This window comes from Calliphora vicina, chromosome 1 (genome assembly GCF_958450345.1).
Source record: "Calliphora vicina chromosome 1, idCalVici1.1, whole genome shotgun sequence".
Taxonomy (NCBI): Eukaryota; Metazoa; Arthropoda; class Insecta; order Diptera; family Calliphoridae; genus Calliphora; species Calliphora vicina.
In genome coordinates, this window is record NC_088780.1 from 141,731,600 (window position 1) to 141,747,886 (window position 16,287).

The window sequence follows — 16,287 nt, forward strand, 5'->3', positions numbered from 1 at the left end:
GGGATTTTTAGTCGGGAATCCCGGGAATTAAAAACTGACGAAAATACACTGAAAACAACTAAGAACTCCATTTTTTTCGCCAACAAACAGTGAAAAGTTTTTTTTACAGTTTTTTGCTTATATCTCGGCAATAATAGATCGCTTACTATTATTATTTATTTGTGGTTTTTCGTATGAAAATTTAAAAAGTGAATTCATTATTTATAGAATTTATTTCTTATTGAATCATTCTAATTTCTTTAAATTTCTTCTTCAAATCCATAACAAAATAGCTTCTCAAATTTATTAATTGATTAAATTTTTCTTCAATTCAAATCTAGTACAAAAAGGTTTGATTTAACAAAAATTTAATCATTCAAAGTTTGAATAAATTCTGTTATTAATTAACTTTAAATTTAATTCAGTTTAAACAAAGGCTTTGGAATGAATTTAAAAAATTAAATATTAGGAATGGATTTATGGAATAAAAGGCTGACATTTTTCAATTACGGATTAAGATTTTAGTGAATTAAGCTCAAATTTTATTAATTAATTCGAAGCTCTGATATTTGATAATTATAACGCTAAGTTTTTATATGAAATTTGGCTATAATATTCCTAATTTACAGTACCATTATATATTTCGGGTACCCGGGAATGTAGAAAAAAGGTCGGGAAATTAAAAACCCTAGTTATGTGCCGAAAAGAAATCTGTTATAAGTTGGAAAATTGAAACTGCATCTGCCTTAGTGCTCTCTAATAATGCGATAAATCTATCTTGTAAATAAATACTTTTGGATCCAACCTACCAAAAATCAATTTAAACTACCTTCCTACCAAACGAAAAAAATCCTACCAAATTTGGTAGGAAAAGCCCAAAACGGCAACGCTGATTGTAATAATTGTGGCTATATGTATGTATTTTATGTTTAATATTATATGTTTAGTGATGAATGTAACACTAATTTAATGTAAAGAAAATATCTACCAAAAACTGTAATTGTTCTAAATGTTTGTTTTGAAAATATTGTTTTAATTTTAAGTTTTATTGTTTAAATAGACGATCCCTTGAAAAAGTAGACATAACATCTACGAAACGTCGGGAAAATTGTAATAAAAATATGATTTTTTATTTACATTAAGGAAATTCAGGCCCTATTAGCTTAAGAAACTCAACAACTTTAAAATAAAAAAATAATTAAATTTGGCCAAATATAAACATTAAAATGACGGTATTCATTTCAAAAAAAATTTTAAAACGTTGCACTATGTGCCCATTTCAACTTTCGCTTTTTGAAAAAAAAATCTACGGTTCAATTCCTAACACTTCGACGACATAAATGCCAAAAATTTATCCCAATTGACCACTCAGTTTATATATAAAAAGCAATGAAAGTTTACATTTTTTAAATAGAATTTTCAAGCTGAAAAAAGTAAAACAAATTACATTAGGGAAGAAGTGATTTTTTTTTTAAAAAATTTGTTATAACTAAGATTTTACCAAAATGGATTAAAATACCGGTGGTGTGTACTTAAAAAACAACTTAAAATATTTTACTAAATGTTTATATTATGTGTAAAATTTCGTGTTTTTATTAGTAATGGTTTTTGTGAAATTACGAAAAAGTTGTTTGTCTTCTGTAGTATAGAACTTACGTTGCCTGCATTTGCCCAAAGGAATGATACATATGTATGTGGTTATTTGTGGGACGGTCAGGCTTCATTCCATACTCAAATTTTTTGCAACTACTTACACCGAAACAAATAATTTTCATTTTTCTAGAAACATACTTAAATTTTTTGTAACTACTTTTACCGAAGTATAAGAGCTTAATGTAGCAAGTTTTATAGCGATAGCGAATGTCAAAGATATATACAATTGCTTATCCAAAATTTACTTATAGCAGAGACCCAAGAAAACGCCAAACAAACGAAGAAATGCTATTTGTAGATATTGTTATGAGAATATAAATTGAATTTTTTTTGAGAATTGTTGGTGTGTTAATGGCAACTTTTTTATAATGGTATTTGTGGAAAGTGCTATGAGAATATAGATTGAGATCTTTTTTGAAAATGTTTGTGAGTTGGTGGGTGGAGGTTTATCAGAAAAGAGGGGAGGGGGTATTGCCAATTTTTTGAAATTACTTATTTTAGAAGCAGGGGTCTCTACACAAAGTTTTATGATGCAAGATCCCTTGGACATAATTTTTGCCGAAGTTTTAGCTTTTGGATACATAGTGCGTTGTTTAAATTTAAAAATTGTTTATTAAACGAATTTTAAAAATTTTTCTTTTACATAAAATACTGAAAATGGTTTGAGTGTATCAAGTGAGTCGTGGCACAGTACTTTTGAATATAAAATATAGTATGATCGTATCAACATCTCCATCCCTACCCGTACTAAAATAAAACAAAATTAGAATATGTTTCAAATTGTTACAAGCTGAATTAAAGTTTTAAATTTATTTAAATATCTTCAGACCCCTTACAGAAACATTTAGCAAATATTGCACTCATAATAGTTTTACATATTAAATTTAAATTTAGCTAACCCAACATTTTACCATTAACACAGTATATATAATGGCCCACTTAAGATTAATAATAACATCATAATTTAAATATACACTTGATCCTTGTTAAACGGATTTATAAAATGTTACATCATTTAAATAAATACATATCATGCGAATTCATGTTTGTAGTCAGTAATCCAAAATCAATTTTGACCAATTACTTTTTCGAATCTGATGATTTGCAACAAAATGTCATCGATTTGATGTTGCATATATTGTTATGCTTTTATGTGTTAAAGCATATTTTCAGATTTTTATTACATTTGTTTGTACATTTAATAACTGAATGTGTTTCAATTTCTATTCATACTTATACATATAACGTCTAAATATGGCTTGGTGTAGCTTCATTGAAATAAAAACTAAAACTACGATAAATATACAAATATTTATAGTAATTTTTCCATAACATGCAGCATCAACCAGTACGAACGAGTAATATCCAATTACAAGTCAACCATGACTGCTTAAACTGACTGCTGAACTGCACTTGTAGTACTCGTACCCGTGCCACTCGTATTTATACCATACACCTTCGTAGTGGGGAAGGTATTATGCGTTTGTGCTGATGTTGTGTAACGCCTAAAAATATTAGTCTAACACTCACATTCTGAGTCGATTAAACGATGTCCATTATTACACCTAGACCCCATACAAATGTCCTTCCGAAATAGGACTTAATCGGTCATAAATGTATAATTTAGCTCCAAATAAGTTTTATATATACGGTAGGTACTCATGTCACATAATTTTTGTTATGATAGGCCCATAATTAGTCATAGCTCCCATATAAAGCCCGCATCATAAAATCGCTATAACGAGCATAAATCTCTTAAAAATGTTGGAATCCAAATATATTTAATAAAAATAAGTTTCATATAGAAATAAATCACACGGCCGAATCTCGTGGCGAACGGTTCATAATTGCTCAAAAGCCCACTTCCGAAAACCACTCACGAAAATAAATTACACAGGTCAACAGCAAAAAAAGGCTTGACTAACCACTATATATGCAGATTTGATACATCATGGTACAAAAATGGTAAAGTTTTGCAATTGTATAGATAGAATTTTTTTTTTAAATTTTAAGTAAAATTATAAGTTTTGTTAGACGTTTCTCTATATAATTAATTATAACTCAAAAAGGGCTAGTCCGATGTTATTAAAATAAACTTAGAAAAGTTGAGATTTAGATAATTTAATTCGTTTATATATTGCATTTCAATAGGCTCAGTAGTTTCGGAGTTATAATAACTGATTGATGCAAAAAACTTATTTTTTATGCGAAAATAACAATTTTTTTTGTTTTAAACTTATGAAAAATCGAAAACGAGCGAATGAGCAAATGAGCAAATGAGCGAATTCACTTAACTGTGAACAAATTCGAAAAGAATCCATGGATTTTTATAATCGATATCTCATTTTGTTCCTAGTACATGTGGCTTAGCGATGAAGCAATAAATCTGAACAATTTCTACATTTTTCGATTTTTTGTGATTTTTTTAAAACAAAAAAAAATGCTATTTTCACGTAAAAAATATATTTTTTGCTACAATTTGTTATTATAACATCGAAACTACTGAGTCGATTGAAAAGCAATATATAGGTAAAAATTTATACATAGCATGGGGAAAATATTTTTAAAATTCAATCAATCGAAAGAAGAATATTCACTACTCAATTTTATGTATACCAAAAAACAAACTAAAATTTTGTGAAAATTATCGAATTCACTTAATTGTGATTAAATTTGTAAAAAATCAATCGATTTTTATGATCGATATCTCATTTTGTTGCTATTATATGCTATAAAGAAATTTTGCTATAAAGCAATAAACCTGAACAATTTCTGCCGTTTTCAATTTTTCATGATTTTTTTAAAACAAAAAAATTTGCTATTTTTACATAAAAAATATATTTTTTGCTTCAATTTGATATTATAACTCCGCAACTACTGAGCCGATTAAAACGCAATTTATAAAAGGATTAAAGGTTATGTAAATTTAAATTTTTTTAAGTTTACCTTAATAATATCGCAATAACCGTTTTTGAGTAATCATTAATTATGTGGAGAAACGTCTAAAAAATTTCACAATTTTACTTAAAAATTTAAAAAAAAAACATCTCCATAGAATTTAAAATTTGGACCATATTTGTGCTACTGGAAAAACAATACATTAAAATTGTGTAGTGGTTTAAAAAGTCTCTAAATTGTTTTCGATTTTGTTGCCCTGTGTTACTGAAATTTTAAAAGAAAAATATTTTTGCTAATTTACTCAATGTTGGGTATTATATGGTCGGGTTTGGCCGGCTATACTTTCCTACTTGTTTTATATTGTGATTAGTTTCTTTGGACTCCTTCTAGCACTTGGTTTGAAGTTTAAGAATAATAATAAAAAAAACTGAAAACTTAATACATATTTAATGCCAAAGTAACTATCTAAACTCATACAGACAGATACACACAGCCCCAGATGGTCATTAAACGAGAATAATTGGGTACAGAAATGGAAAAATAACAGAATCCTTTAACTGCGTTGATGATGTGCTTAAAATACAAAATTTGCTAAGCAATGCTGTGCTGGAAAAATATCGTCTTCATTTACAAAAACTACTACTAGAAGACAGTTATTTTTACAATTTTAAAGGGATTGGCCATATTAACAGGGCAGTTAGGGAGACGTTAAAAAAAATTAAAATTTGTTGTAAAAAAAGTTATTTTTTTTTTTTGGTACATAAATTGAATAAAATTGTGTTAATTAAATTTTAAACGGAAATTCGTGAACATGCGTCTTAATAATATTGTTCATTTAATATAATTTCTGTAGTGCTTTTCTTTATCAACGCTATGGAAAGTTTTTGCTAAAAAAACGTTTTTTATTTCGTTAGCACATTTTTAAAAGTAAAAATTATATGAAAATAAAAAAAAGTTATAAAAACAGACCAAAAGGAGTAACTCCTTATATCTCAGTAATAAATGTTGTTAATTATCCCTAAAATCACAATATAACACTTGAAATGAAATTTCCCATTAAATACCATTCCCTGAAAGGTTAAAATAGCCTCTCAAATTGCAATTCTTATTCCCACTAAATATGCAGACAACTTAGATGTTGCTACTAATGAACTTTATGATGATGTTAGTATTGCACTTTAGTCGCTGCTGATGGTGATAATGATGATGATGCTGTGAACTCATGAAGTCATGTGTATTGCTCCAAATCCATTAGAGCAAAACGGATGTTAAAAATGCAAAACTTTTGTGAGAGATAGTGCAATGGTTAGAACAAAAACTAAAGTTTTCAGTTAATTTCACATCAAATTATAAGTTGTTGTCCAGCATACTACCTACCACCCACTCACTCTAAATAAGTTTTCAGAATTTTCTGCATTCAGTGTAATGGTTTATGGTCATTACTGCGTGATAATGTATGAGTGCGTGGTTGAGTTGGAACGCATGTTTGAAGTGCTACCGATAGTGTTACAAAAAGAGGTTTAAAAGATAATTGCTTGTGCAACAAAATTATGATTGAAATATTTTTGAATTTAATAAGTTTAACAGATATATACATTTTTGTTCATATATGACAGTCTCTCTCTCAAAAATTTAATTCTAATATGAAAAAGTCGTAAAGAGCCTCATAGATATTCCCTTTTTGCGACAAAATAAGCTTAATCTGTAATTACTTTTATTTTATAAAAAAAATCATAAATAGTTAACAACTGAGTAATTACTACATTTTTCCAGAAAATATGCTCAATATTTGATTACTATTATTTCTTACCAAAGTCTATTTTTTGTATGAAAACTCAAATAACAAAATCGAAATAATTTTAGATGCTTTTTAAACCACTACACAATTTTTATATATTGTGATTCCAGTAGTACAGATATGGTCCAAATTATAAATTCTGTAGAGAGGTTTTTTTAAAAAAATTTTCAAGTAAAATTGTGAATTTTTATAGACGTTTCTCCACATAGCACAGAGCAACACGAAAAAAATAACCATATACGGACACCACTACGTGATAAAAGACCTGAATTTTGAACGGTATGACCCTGAACAGGGGAAAAAAGATAAAAACTTTAAAATTTAAGTTTTTTTGATTTTATATGTTCTCAATTTTTGTTCATTATGACAAGGGTCACAACTTTGCCTCAGAGAGTAAAACAAAATTTCGAACTGTTTGCAAGATATGAGCCTGAGAAAATGATCACTTTTTTGCAAAAATGTCACCTGGACCCCCAAAGATTTGGGGTCTCGGTGACAATACACATTATTGATAACTTAAAAACGGTTAGTCTGACATTATTAATATAAACATAGTAAAATTTGCATAACCTTTAATCCGTTTATGTAATCGGCTCAGTAGTTTCGGAGTTATAATAACAAATTGAAGCAAAAAATATATTTTTTACGTGAAAATAGCAAATTTTTTTTGTTTTAAAAAACTCATGAAAAATCTAAAACGGCAGAAATTGTTCAGGTTTATTCCTTTATCGCAAAGCCACATATAATAGCAACAAAATGAGATATCGATGGATTGTTTTCGAATTTATTCACAATTAAATTAATTCGCTCAATTTCACAAAATTTTACATTTTTGTTTGATATACATAAAATTGAGTAGTTAATGTTCTTCTTTCGATAGATTGGATTTTGAAAACATTTTCCCAATGCTATATACAAATTTTTACATATATATTGCGTTTCAATCGGCTCGGTAGATTCGGAGTTATAATAACAAATTGAAGCAAAAAATATATTTTTGACGTGGAAATAGCTAATTTTTTGGTTTTAAAAAACTCATGAAAAATCTAAAACGGCAGAAATTGTTCAGGTTTATTCCTTTATCGCAAAGCCACATATAATAGCAACAAAATGAGATATCGATCATAAATATTGATGGATTGTTTTCGAATTTATTCACAATTAAATGAATTCGCTCAATTTCACAAAATTTTACATTTTTGTTTGATATACATAAAATTGAGTAGTTAATGTTCTTCTTTCGATAGATTGGATTTTGAAAACATTTTCCGAATGCTGTGTACAAATTTGTACATACATATATATTGCGTGTCAATCGGCTCAAAAGTTTCCGAGTTATAATAACAAATTGAAGCAAAAAATATATTTTTTACGTGAAAATACATAAAATCATGAAAAAACGAAAACGGCAGAATTTGTTCAGATTTATGGCTTTATCGCAAAGCCGCATTAATATGAGATTTATTCATAATTAAGTGAATTCGCTCAATTTCATAAAATTTTAGTTTTTTGTTTGATATACATAAAATTGAGTAGTTAGTGTTCTTCTTTCGATTGATTGAATTAAAGATTATGTAAATCTCAACTTTTCTAAGTTTATTTTAATAATATCGGACTGACCCTTTTTGAGATATCATTAATTATGTGGAGAAACGTCTAACAAAATTTATAATTTTAATTAACAATTTTTTTAAAAAAAAATCTATCCATAGAATTTTAACATTTTTGTACTTAGGTACATGGCTACCTTGTGTAATTAACTTGTGTAATTTAAAGTATGAGAACTCAAAAAAATTTTAATTCGGTAATAGCTTTGTAAGTAATCGGTTTTTCGGAAAAATAAGGTCAATCTGTGATCATATTTGTATTTCGTGGCCAAACGCAATTTTAATATGAAAAATCAAAGAATCATAAATCTTTAATAGCTTAGTAAATATGTGATTACACTTATTTCATACCAAATAGTTCAAACACTATACTTCTAAACAAAAAAAAAATGCAACTAAAACCCATTTACACAAACTCTAATTTAGACCACCACCTCCATCATCACCATTATTGTGTGCATTTTTCCTTTTTAACTTCCTCTTCATAATATAATAATCTCCCAGGCGTTTACTTTCAATTTTGATTACTCCGTCTACTTTATGCTACATTTAATGGTCTTTGTTGCATGTGGCAGCCAACGATGTTGACAAATTTTCCTTATAATTTTGTTCATTTTCTTTCAGCACTTCTTCGTCATTGGCGTGGAAATTGGTTTTGGTTTGTCGTCGTTTAACAGAAGGGCTTTAACATCATCATCATCTCCTACTTAGGGAAGGTGTAGTATTTGATTGATTATTGAAACCTAAAAGTATTTAGCGCTGCTAGTAATGATTATAATTTTTCTTTTACACATTTTACCGTTTTGGGTGGAAGTGACTAAGGTGAATTTTGCATTTTTAATAGAAAATTAAGTTAAATACTTTTAAAATCATAAAAGATGTAACTTGTAACTAAGAGAATGAAATGCTTAACTGAGCAAGAAAATAATGCAACAAAAGGTATGAACTTAGAAGTGGAAACACTAAAGACTTTCAGTAATCTACAAATTATTGATTACTTTCATAATTTTAAGTACAACTAAGATGAGAATAGAAAAAAGAAATAAAATATTAAAAACAGATGGGGAACGAAACTATATTCAGACAAGTAAGAGTGCTATATTCGACTGTGCCGAAATATACTTTAAGAAAAGCATTAAAACTAATTTTTGGTGAAAAAAAATTGGCAAAGCAAAAATTTTGTTGGAAAATTTTTAAAAAAAATTTGGTGAAAAAACATTTTTGTAAAAAAAAAAATTGGGTGAAAAAAATTGCGGTAGTCGCGTTTTTTTGCTTATATCCCAGCCATTTTTGGGCGATTTTATCGATTTTAAACAGCAATCTATGTTGGTCTAATAAATAATGTATGTAAGTTATTTTGTGGCTTCGGAAAGTAAATTTCAACATACAGACGGACATGACTATGTGGGCGGAAATGGCTATTTATAGAGTCGCAAATGAAAAACAAGTAAGAAAGTATGGTCGGGCTTGACCGATAATACCCTACACTAAGTAAAAGAGCAAAAAAACATTTTTCTTTTAAAATTTCAATCTATATATGTATATAAATAAAATAAAAATGGATGTTTGTATGTGGGTATGTATGTATGTATGTATGTTCCGAATGAACTCAAAAACGGCTGGACCGATTTTGATGAAATTTTCAGGGAATCTTCAGAATAGTCTAGCGGGTAACACTGTAAGGTCAGATTTTTGATTTTCGGTCTGTGGGCGGACATTTTACCGCTAATGCCATCTATATATATAAAGAACGGCTGGACCGATTTTGATGCAATTTTCAGGGAATCTTCAGAAAAGCCCAGCGGTTAACACTGTACAGACAGATTTTTGATATTAGGTGTGTGGGCGGAGAGGCTGTGCCCTATATTTCATAAAAATGGATGTGTGTATATATGTTCCGTATGGACTCAAAAATGGCTGGACCTATTTTGATGATATTTTCACGGTGTCTTCAGAACAGCCTTTTAGGTAACAGTGTAAAGTCAGATTTTAATTTTCTGACTATAATAAACAATTTGGTATGCTTATAGGGTCATGAATAAGATATTTCCATACTGAATTTTTGAATTCATTGGAACCAGCCGAAATGCCACTACATGTATTAATATTGAAGGTTGATTCACCGACTTTGTCCGACACTGTATATTAAAATTGAGATCGATATGCAATATAAAACAGATGTTTTCTAAAGGCCAGCAACGCGGACCGGGTTCAGCTAGTAATTTATATTTTTGAGTGATTTTCGGAAGTGGGCCTTATATGGGGGCTATGACCAATTATGGACCGATCACCATTAAATTAGGTTGTGTGCTTTATGTCTATATTAAAGTTTACTATGTTGAATTTTGTGAGTATACCGATTTATGCACGTTAAAGTGATTTTCGGAAGCGGGTCTATATGGGAGCTATGACTAATTATGGACCAATCGTAACAAAATGTGGTGACATGAATTTTGTATTTGGAGCGCAATTTGTGGAGATACATTTATGACCGACAATGTCCAATTTCGGAAGGACATTTGTATGGGGGCTAGGTGAAATAATGGACCGATTTCAGCCAGTTTCAATAGGCTTGGTCCTTGGGCCAAAAAAAATAATATGTACCAAATTTGATCGACTCAGAAAGTGATTCTAAGTCGATCGGTATACTCTAAGGTGGGTGTACAAACGCATAATACCCTCCACTATAGTGGTGTAGGGTATAATGAGGAAATAACAAATGGTACTTATATATACCCTGCCACTTATGATGAACGGTATAATAAACTAGAATAGTGAGTGATTTTGACACGGAAGACACAGATCGCCGGAAGACCAAGAACTGGAGGCATTACTCCATGAATATTAATGATAAACTCAACAAGAGCTTGCAAAATCATTGGGAGCCCCTTAAGCAGCAATTTCGAAACGTTTGCGAGCAGCAGTATTCATCCAACAGCTGAGAAATCGGGTACCATACGAATTGAAGTACGATTTTGCATGTCAGAAATGATGCTTGAACGTTATAAAAGAAAATCATTTTTGCACCGAATCATTATTTGCGATGAAAAATGGATCCATTACAATAACCCGAAACGTAAGAGATCGTATGTGAAGCACGGATTGAAATCCTTGTTTGTCTATTGTGAACGTAACATTGTTTTACACCGATACACAGACGGACGAAGAATCAGGAAAATATATATTGTGTTGGGTATTGGATGTTTATCAGTGTTACAAACTTGTATACCCACATTCACCGATTTTGGTCGTGAAGGGTATAAAAATAATTTTGATATGAAATAAGAGCGATCTTAGATTTAATCGATTTTTGGTATAAAATCAGAGTGATCACTGGCTTTCCTCCTATGATTTACAACCATTCCTTTCATTTTATCATTTTCATAAATTCTGGAAATCAATATTTCATACATCATTAATTTACTCTAATTTTTATTTTGTGGAGTTAGGCCTTTTAGCTTCTGACATATCCATATATCAGCATCAATAAAACATAATTGTAAACTAATATGTTTGTTTTTTGTTCTTTTTTTTAAATTTCCTATCCCCTATTATCTCTCATTCTCTAATCCATTCAACAACTAATTTAGCCCCAACAAACTTTTATAAAAAGAAAATGTTGTTATGTACACATTTTAGTTATGATAATATTTAAATAATAATAATGTTCGTTTATATCTAAACAAATTAACAAACTTTTAAGTGTTCTCATATTTTTCCAAAAAAAAAATTTCAAAATTTTATATACACCGTTGTTGGTACATGGTATAAAGAGAGTATATACTGAAAGTGTTAGGCCATTTGCATAATAAATATTTTTATAAACTTAACTACTGTTTTATAAAGCACATTTTCCCCAAAACGAAAGTATAAAACAGAACTAACAAGTCTTAACTATTTTTAACTCGTTAAATATAAATTATTCTTTACTACAACAATCTGTATTCATAGAGAAAATTGAAGAGGGGGAAAACGGGTAAAGAAACTAGTAGATAATAGTAGTGGTAAAAAGATAACATAAGTAAACAAGGAGCTATTAAAAAAAATTAAACTCTTTATAGAACTACCGATAAACAGTGGAGCAATGATATTTGTGTTAGGGTGATAAGTGTCACCTTCTATTATAAGTGCAATAAATTTATTTATTATAAAAAAAAGCTTTCAAAACTTTTACCAACACATAGTACATTCAAATAAATGAAAATATTTGTCAATGAATGTAAATAAAACAACATTTTAAATTATGTATATTTGAAATTTGTTTTATGGTACGAAACAAAGTATAACAAGTAGTCCGACTCTTTGACAGCAGTACCTAACTCTAAACATGTGTTAGTGAAAAAGTACCCAAGTATTAGTAACAAAAATGTATATGAGTTGGTGCCGTTTTAATTAAATTTGTTTGATTTTCAATACCAAAAATTAAAACTCTGTTCTATAATTGAAATTCTACCACAAATAAAATTAGGAGTCAAAAATTAATTAAACATTTTTTTTTCATTTGGCTTTTGTAGTTAGGCTGAATATTTTTATTTTTTTTTACCAAAAATTTTAACATTTGGATTTAGAATTGTATAAACGTACTATTCATCAGATATGTAGAAGCAATATTTTCCCAGCAAAAACTACTACTACATTTTTCACTGAAACACTAGTTATTTTTGTTCGCAATTTGAAAAAAATCATGCGTCTCGCTTACAAATGTACTTACATTCACCAAAAGAATATGTAGCTAAAAAAAACAAAACAAATTTGCCTTGTGTGGGAATCGAACCAACATGCTGATTGTTTTTTTGTGTTTGAAAGTCTAGCTGTTTACTCACCGGCCATGTAATATGAACATACAAATTAATGGCTTCGACTTTCGTCTCGTTTTTCAGTCAAACACACAAAGATGTGCGGAATGCAAAATAACGTGCTGGATAACGACCACTCATTACAAAATAATGTATATTCAATGGGAGCATATGGCTTCCACAAAGCATCTCTATCTTACACGATTTGTTGCAGTTATTTTCGCGTCTTCCCATGTAGGATTGCACTGTCCTAGATCTTGGAGTATAGTGCGTCTCCATGTATTATTTTGTCGACCAGGGTTTCTTGAGGGTTCCATTCTAGTAAGATTCCAGAGATCCGTGTTGCTGGTGTTGTTAGGCCTTAATATTTTGAACAAACAAAGTTTCACTTCCATACAACATAGTAACTTTTCACATGCGTTGAATATTCTAAGCTTGGTTCGTCTGGATATTTGTGAGTTTCTCCATACTGGTTGTAGTCTTCCTAATGCCGCTCTGGCTTTATTGATGGCGGCGCTGAAACAGGCTTTCTTGAAATCTACGAACTGTAGGTACGGGGGAGTACGCCATTCTAGAGATTGTTCTATTATAATGCGTAGTGTGTTGGCCTGAACTGTTTGACCAGAAACCTGCCTGTTCATCACGTAGAATGTTCTCCATTTTAATTTGAAGCCTTCCCTGTATTATGACTGCTAGTATATTGTATGGTGTTAAGCAGAGTAATTCTTCTCCAGTTGTTGAAATCTTTCAAGTCGCCACTTTTTGGTAACTTACCAAAATTCAAAACATTTTTGCTGGGGTTATATCAATCACCATCCAGTACAAAAATATAATATGCTAAATTTTGAAGCCAACATTTTGGAGATTTTCAATATTTATTTAGTTTTTTGACCAGTGTATGTGGGCCCCTTAACAATGTTAGATGCAAAACCAACTGTTATAAATCTTATATATAAATAGGCCACACGTTTTTTTGTGGTACACTTTTAAGTATGTTATTGTCCACCAATTCTGATGAAACTTATATGGTTTAAAAGGTTATTTTCTCTAGATAAATTAGCTTGAAAAACAACAAAATGTTTATGCACATCTAAATACATACACGTGCATTTGTACACACACGTGAAAAATATTTTTGCATATATGTACTCAAAAGTAACTGTATAACATCGTTATTAGTGGTCGAATTTTGACCACCAGGCGATCCTAGTCTTATATATAAATAGGCCACACCTTTTTTTGTGGTACACTTTTAAGTATGTTATTGTCCGCCAATATTGATGAAACATATATGGTTTAAAATTTTATTTTCTCTAGATATGCACAACATAAAACATATTTCCAATTTCTTTCCATTAGAGTGGGAAAAAGCATTTTAAAAGTGGTCGAATTTCTGCCACCAGGCGATCCTAATGTATATAATTATGCTTCGATTAATAGTTATGTAAATGATGTGATCTCGTTAACAATAGAGTATAATCGCTTTAAAAGCTAAAAGAATTAGTCTGTTTTTTAATACAGGGGCCAAATTACCGCATTCGTGATCAAATGTACTAAATTTCATGCTCGATATCGAATGCCGTTATCTCAAATAAGAAAATACGATCGAATTTACTCGATATCGAATGCTGTAATTCGGCCCCAGGTTTATTTCGAGGTACATCCACAGGCTTTTATCCATCAAATTGTATTGACAGAGAAATGCAAAAATCTTAACGACCAATTGAAAATTTCTCAAAATTTACAACTTTTGTCCCACCAATTTTTATTAGCAAAAAAAAGGTGGAAGAGTTATGGCACCTTACTGAAGTGATAGAGTTTAAAAATGATTTAAATAAATTTTTGTAAGCCGAAAACGAGATACATAATTTTATCCCAACACATTTTGCTGAGGCACATCCAAGATCCTTCGTGAAAGTTTTCAAAACTGAATGCAATAGTAAGCTTTTAACAAAATTTATCCCAAAAAAAGGAAAATTTTAACAAAATTATGCATATACATATAAATATAATTTTGATACTAGGAAATTCCATTTTGTCCACTCATCTCGATTATTTATGTGTTTTATTCCACTATGCAATATACAAATACATACGTAGAAATGAATGTATGATGTAAACCGTAATATCTGTTTATTTACACATGTAGGGTAAATTGTACAATTTATGTATGAAGAAGACCTTATAAGTTTTACATACATGTGTTTGTATCTCTTTTGTGTACAGATAGATACAATACATACCAACAAATACTTGTTTGATAGATGGATATATGCATGTGTTTATATGTATATATTAGGGTGACACTTATTTAGTTCTTTTGGATTTTCGATGCACCCAAGGCCTAAAATCGTTATCCAAGTAAATTAATAAAAATTTCAGCAAATCGGATACCATTTTCATATCAAATATAAATATTGTCTGACATCGATAACACATTATAACATGATACCAAAAAAATCATCTAATTTCAAATAAGTAAATTTCAAATCCCATATTTTAATTTTTAAAAATTAGTTTAAACCAATTTTCCAAAATAATTAAAAAAAAAAAAAATAAATGCTGAATGATGATTAACTCTTTCAGCCACGCTTTTTTGTGTGCAAGTTTAAAATCAAAACAATCGCATTTTTACTTTAATCAAGGTTAGTTTATTATAAAAAGTAAGAAAAATACTAATCAAAACATATAAAAACCAAGCCATTCCACTATAGGTTAAACGGCTACCAAAACTGTGCTAAAGTCCAATTTTTCAAATGCAAATATTGCACTTTTTTTAATGCCATTTTGTAACCAATACTCCAAATTAACTAAGTCAGTTTTTTGTTTTTGGTAAATATTAAATTCCATTTGACAACACGCAGTCAAAGACATTTCATTGTAATCACTTAATAAATTTTGTTGAAAAGCCTGTATTGCTTTCAAACTTTCAATTGCATGTTTAAATAATTTCGCGAGTTAACAGGGAACAATAAATTAAGTAAGTAAGTAAGTAAAGTTTTTTGTTAAACAATGTGATAAAATTGTTTAACTTGCTTGAAATAAAGCCACTTTTTTAGCATAACCTTAAAAGTGATGCGACTGTTTTCAAAATGTAACTTCGTGGAAGATATTAAAATTTCGGCAAAGTTCGGTAGATTAAATGCAATCAGAAATGAATATATTGAAATGTTATAAACCAATTTTCATTTACATATAATAGCCATTTTTAGCCGTTTTCGAATAATACTATCTTTTTAGATTATTGTTTGAAATTTGGCTTAACGAAAATTCAAAAAAAGAAAAATTTTATGCCGTTTTCAAACATGTAGTTGACAAAATTTAAGTAAACATATTTTCAGATGAAGTGGAGAAGCATATAACGAAAACAATAAATTTGTTCTACCCTACACCATCATAGTGGGGAGGGTATAATGCGTTTGTGCAGTTGTTTGTAATGTCCAAGAATATTAGTCTAACACCCACCTTAATATGGTACATATAATTTGTTCGGCCCAATTACGAAGCCTATTTAAATTGGGTGAAATCGGTCCATTATACCACCTAGTCCCCGTAC